General features: G+C 43.6%; 1 protein-coding gene across 1 annotated transcript in view; it reads right to left on the reverse strand.

The window, feature by feature from the left end:
* LOC110949394 (protein tyrosine phosphatase receptor type D) overlaps positions 1-6,042 on the reverse strand; it is a 376,478-nt gene extending 370,436 nt beyond the window's left edge. Inside the window, 3 exon segments of the mRNA XM_051944213.1 lie at positions 5,423-5,458; positions 5,609-5,723; positions 5,899-6,042. The gene's annotated coding sequence lies outside the window, so the exon portion shown is untranslated.
* Between the last annotated feature and the right edge of the window lie 222 nt (positions 6,043-6,264).

The raw sequence follows: 6,264 nt of genomic DNA on the forward strand, positions 1-6,264 counted from the left end.
ACATACCAGTACCTTCGAAAATCTCACAAGGTGTCGGATAGTAGAGGAATGCCAAAGCAACTGCATGTATGGAGATAAAATATCTACACCGTGGTGCTATACACGTGGCTTACAAAAAGGTCAGGTTGTAAGATTACACTGGCATTTGCTCTTTTGAAATCACACCGAGTCATTATTTAAGATAGCACCTATCAAAACGAAGATATGCTAACATGCAAAGGGATGTAGATGATATCACAGATGCCTATAGAGCTACTCCGACTTGTGTAAACACTGCAGGAGCCTTATAGCTAATGAATATTTATGTTTCAGTTGTGTGTCATAGAAGTTTTAATTCATATAGAGCTAATAGCCGTAGCTGTTGTTGCAGTGGGTTTGGATTGTATCATACAGATGTTCATGATATTGTGTTCAGCCTGGTGTACACAGTTATTAGTTTAGGCAGGGGTTCTGACTCAGGGCAGCACATCTATAACATTCTCCTCCTGTCTTCGTCTTTTGTCAGTATCCATCAGTTTTGTGAGTTCCTGTCATGTTAGGGCAGAGAGAAAGCAGCATTTTTTTTCGGCTGCACAGCACAGAAACAGATTGTCTTTAGGCAGCAGATATACAGCCGACGGTGGAGTAAAGTTAGGGGAAACATCCACCACAGCTTTTCAGATGCATTTCGAATCATGCGTGGCTGGGCCTGGGTTAGAAGTACAGCTGGAGAAAATTAGGTAACAGCCAATGAAAGAGTATTGAACAGCACTTTGTTGCTAGTTCAAGGTTAAGACAGCCAAGGACAAATCAAAGCTCAGCTTTGATACACCGAACAATATCTCCCTGACAGAACTTCTGCTTCGTCGCTGCTTAAGTACGGGAACCTCAGCAAACTGCTTCTGCATAGTAGACAAATGCTGTGTAATTCATTCAAATGCCAAAGTATTTACACATTACAAGACTGCATTTGTATACATCAGAAATGCTACATGTGCCCTGCAGGATTGCTTCAAACTGGCACCAGTATAAACCACTAACACTCTCTCACACACACAGCTTAGTTTCTTCAACTGCCTCACCAGTGATGCAAGAAAATACAGGCAACCTTGTTGGGTTCACAAGGAAGGAAATATGCTCCAGATCAAATGATGGTATTGAATTGACATCATGTTTGCTGCCAGACATTGACGGTGCAGAAATACAGCTGCTGAGGTTGACCTGCTCCTTAGATACACAGAGAGTAATATTGTCTGTAATTATTGCAATTTATACTATCTTCTCTAACCATCCTGATATGCAAATATGTTTTTAAAATAGCAAACCAAGCCAGTATAAGCTAACAATGATTTGGGTGCAGACACATATAAAGCATAATGTATGTAACTTTCGAATGGCAAAATAATATCAGAAATTAGCTTTGTTTTTTCTGTCTTTAATCCTCTCAGATGTTTGACTGCAGCCCTACTTCTTCTGTCACAGTGTATTCAACAGCGGCTCATGTGAACTGATAGCATGCTAAAGCTAGATTTCGCTAACAACCCGAGTCATCTCTATGACAGTTTTTGCCCGTTATGCTGTGTTTTTGTATTCAGGTAAAGGGTCAAAGTTCAGAGAAGGTTACTGTACATAGCCGCATGTCTGATTGCAAATAAAATCAAATTTTAAAAAGACACGCTTCCTGCACAGCCAAGGTGTGAACAGGTCAAGGAGGGCCTTTGAAAACGCCACCATCTCTCTGCTGTAACCACAGATGTCATCTTGGCGAGAATGAAAGAAAACATTTATTCCCTCTCCAGACCCTGCAAACTAATTTAACCGGCTTATTAAACTTTTTTCTGTTGACCTATTTCCATTTCACATACATTTTTCAAGGCTTACTTTTGATTCAACTCTCACCCTGAGATGGGAAATATTGATTGAGCACAGACCAGACCTGACACGGTGATACCAAACCATGGAGTGACATAAAAGTTCATTTTCAGCTGCATTTGTATTCTCAATACATCTGGATAATCAGTCATTTTCCGTTCTGATCCCTTGGTACTAACTTCACTATCAACGCTGGACTTTTTAATTAAAATGTGACCAGAGATTTTTTTTCTTTCAAAAATAGGAGTAATAAACATCTCTTAATTGGATAACATGAGCAGTCTGCAATGGTTCACCTTCCCACTCTATCACATACATCAGCCTTAATAGCACTGATGTCTCCTGCAGAAGGCAAAAGTTGTTGTTTAACAACTTAATGAGTGTCTGATTTATGACTGGAGCCATGCGGCTGATAAATAAACAGCACAGGTGAGAGGATTCCATCTCACAGAGCATTTCTAATCAACAGCAAAGAAACAAAAAAAAACAAGGCGTTACATTTAAGGTTGTGTGCATGTGAATAAATATGTGCGCGGTTGCTGATTAGCATTCGTGGCTCGTTGTGTACAGCGTGTGCATGAAATGGCTGATTAGTTGCATCTATCAAATTCAAAAGCCAACATCTCATTTCTGTATTGAAGCGTCATCAAGGAAGCACAAAAGGACAGTTGTCATAAGATTAATGCTCCCCTATGATGCAGGTTTTGATCTGCAGATACACATCTTATTTTGTATGTCACACCGCTATCTTAGACTGAGATGCATCTTGTGCCATGCAACCGAGGGAGTTGTTAAATTTAGCTGCATCAGAACATCCAGTTTCAAGAGAGACGGAGAGAGAGGCAGCGTCCACGAAGGGACAGTGACACCCTTATGAGTGAGCATCTCACTCTGCGAGAGATGAGAAACTTTGGCAGCTAATGCATCAGCTAGCACAAAATGAAGCCCGCCTCATCCAAGAGCATTAAGATGTGGATAAATAAATAAAACATTGCCACCATGGGAGGAGAGGCAATGTGACAGCGGGATATTTTATTTTATTTTTTTCTTCTTCTTTTTTTTTCTTCCTGCTTTCATGTTGGCAGGCACAGACATTTTATTTTGGGATGAATCAAAATTTCCTGAAAACGCCTGCGCCAGGTGTATCTAATTATCTGACAGCGCATCCTCATTATAAAGCGGCCCCTGGGAGTCGGATAGTCAGCTTTGCCGAGCCTTGGACCGCAATCAAGGTGTTCCTCACAGTATAAACACACGGATGATATAGCCACAGCTTTTCCATAGATGTACAGTGTTTTTGTTTCTTTTTTTTGCAGGGTATTGGGCAATATTTGCTCTCTTCTAGCACTGTGTACTCCTGTTTTCTTTAGAAAACTATATATTTGAGCAAAATCTGTTAGTTTCAACACTGTGGCAAACATTTACAGTAAGATACCTCGAGAGAGAGATGTGCAATATAGAAGAGGGAAAAAACGAGCTATAAATTTATTAGCAGTTGTTCTGACAGCCCCTTGCCATCTCAGCCATGCCCCGATTATGTCACCTAGATGAAGTTTATAAACCGTAATTACAGCTTACTCCTGATTCTCTCCAGGGAGGTGCAGCAGGCAGGAGAAAAGTGAGCGCGTTGTCAACACGGTCACACTAGAGCAACCTATGTTAAGGCATAATTAATGAGAAAGAGAGAGCGAAAAGAAAAAGAAGGGATTTGCAGAAACACAGCTCTCCAAGTGCCACCGCTGGCTCGTTTCTCTTGGGTCACCGTGGTTGGAGCTTGTGCAGCTGTGAGCGAGCAGAACCTGTGCTGTCTGCTTACTGCCTCGGAGCCGGAGCTCAAATCCCATCCAGCAGTGATTGATGTGGGCTTTAGTGAGCAGTTTCGGGAGTATCACTCAAAGGGAAAGACGATGGAAAACTGCAGAATGTTGCCAGTTTATGAAATAGGGAGCGCTGCTGGGGGAGGGGGGGTTTAGTCTTACCTGGGACTAATCCTTGAAAGCTTTTGGAGCAAATTCACTACCCCATACCAAATGATTCAAATCCCACTTTTGTGCTCAGAACTGTGTTTGACACGCAGGGATATCTGACCTGAGCATCTGCATGTTTCACCCCGTTGCAGTTTATTGGGGCCAAGCAGTGCTTCTTTAAAGGAGAGGGGTGTGTACTCCTGATGGTGTTCTGGTTGGATTAGCTTACTTATTTAATAACACACAGGTCTGTATGACGTGTGCATATATTAATCAGTGATTTTATATTTTAAACAATAAAAGAAACACATAGACAGACAAAATCATGCAGGAGAAGCTCATCAGCAGCAGCCCTCACCCCCCCCCCCGGAGTGACGTTAATATTAAGATGAGATCTGCATGTCTGAAAACTTGCCAAAGTGTGTTTTATCGAGTCTTCTGTTCAAGTGCCCTGAAGTCACCAACTCCTGCCCTGCATGTTTGCCCATTTAGCTCTTTTTTGAAATGCAACAGTAACCTATCTCTTGCACCCGCTCATGACTGGCAGACTGTAATGCTGTTACCTCTCCTCAATGGTCATGCTCACTTAGCCCTCTGTCACTCCACACCAGCCGGAGAAGACACATCTCTCCGGCTGTGCAAGCTGTCCTTGCCCTCATTTGCTTCTCCTCGGCTTGGTTTCGCTACAAAATACTCCGGCACCACAAACTTTTCAGTTCATTATCCTGCCTTTTAGAGGGTCTACACTTTTTTTTTCACCCTCTCAGGCTGCAAAAGGATGACCGCAAATCATTGGTAATTGGCTATATATGAATCACTTGTCAGCAGCTCTCTGCCAAATACTCTTAAACACAGAGGAAGAGGTTGTATAAATTATGGGAAATCCAAATATAGCAGGCAGTGATGGAGGGAGGGGTAAACATGGGCATGTGCTGACACACTACTGCGCATGAGCCACTGTCAATCACCAGTCAAATCTGGCATCAAAGCCTGTCAGAAAACAGCAGCAAAAGGAGGGGGAAAAAAATGGGTAAAGTGGGTGAGTCACAGCCCACCCACCGACTACATCACCTGAGTCAGGAGCCCTTGGGCACGCAAGAACGCACGCACACTTGCATACATCCAAAGAAGCATGCAAACCTGCGTCAGAAGCAAACATTTAACTTTTTTCCCACCAGCGTCCCGCAACTGACACACACAAAAATCCCCACAAGTGTTCGTGCGCGTCCTCTGCGTGTGTGTGTCTGTGTGAGAGAGAGAGAGAGGCGCAGAGCAGCGTTCGGGGGGCAAAGATGGCTCTGTTTTTTTTTCCTTCTACTGAGCCCAGTATGTTGTTATAAATGGTGACGATAAGAAGAAAATCTGTAAATATCTCGCCACCATCTGGAGTGCAACAGCGAGCAGCAGACCGGTGCACGCTGGTGCGCTACATTATCCATAACGCCGCTCCAAGATATGCAAAAATATGCACCCCGGGCTCCTACTCACATCGCGGCACGACACAGAACTTGGAGCAATTGACACTTCATTCCACACATGGATACAAACAGGACGCTTTCAACTGCAATTCGCCAGAATTAGAAGGGGAAAAAAGTACTACTTACTATATACCCAGGCGGTAGAATGCAAAGCCCCGGTAACTGTAAATGAAATAGAAGAATGGGGAATAAAATGAAGGGTGCGCTTGTTTATTTTTATCATAAAAATAAACTCAGTCAGTTTGGTGCATGCATCCCAAATCATTGCGCGTTCTTTATTTGGAAATTCGATCCAAATATCCGCTCACTTACCGGAGCTATCCGAATAAATTCCTTAGGAAATTCCAGAGGAGTCCCTTCTTTCTTCCCTCAAAGTCAGAAAACAGCAATGCTTGTTCTTATTCCAAAAACAGGCCCCTGGTTTGAACTGAAAGAGAAAAGAGACCGAAAAGAGCCACAACAAAATTCCGTTAGAACCGGGATTCCCCCCACCAGCACCCAAAAAAAGTGTTGACATAACATCTGTGAAGAGCAGCAAACAAAAAAGGGAGGGAAAAAAGGTAGGCAAGTCGTAATAAATTGACGGAATGGACAGATGGTACCTGCTCTCTTTATCACTGTCGACAAAGACAATGAGAGCGGCAATAAGACGGGCACAAAACTGAGAGAGCTGAGCTTTTCTTAAACGCAGCTCCAACGTGCTGTCAGATTCCAACGGCGCGCACACGCACAGACACACACACTTTACGCACGCACGCTGCTCCAGGCGACGGCTGGAGAGAGAGAGGGAGGGAGGGGGGAGGAGGAGGGGAGGCAGAGAGGAGACTTGGGATGCTGTGCTCAGAGCTGCACTTCCCAGTCTGGCCGCTTGATGGCCAACAAGAGGAGCAGCTGATGTTTCCCCCAAAACGCCACATTTAACAGCCACATTATCCTCCAATAAGATGCAGGAGCCTAAATGACATTAT

This window comes from Acanthochromis polyacanthus, chromosome 23 (assembly GCF_021347895.1).
Source record: "Acanthochromis polyacanthus isolate Apoly-LR-REF ecotype Palm Island chromosome 23, KAUST_Apoly_ChrSc, whole genome shotgun sequence".
NCBI classification, from domain to species: Eukaryota; Metazoa; Chordata; class Actinopteri; family Pomacentridae; genus Acanthochromis; species Acanthochromis polyacanthus.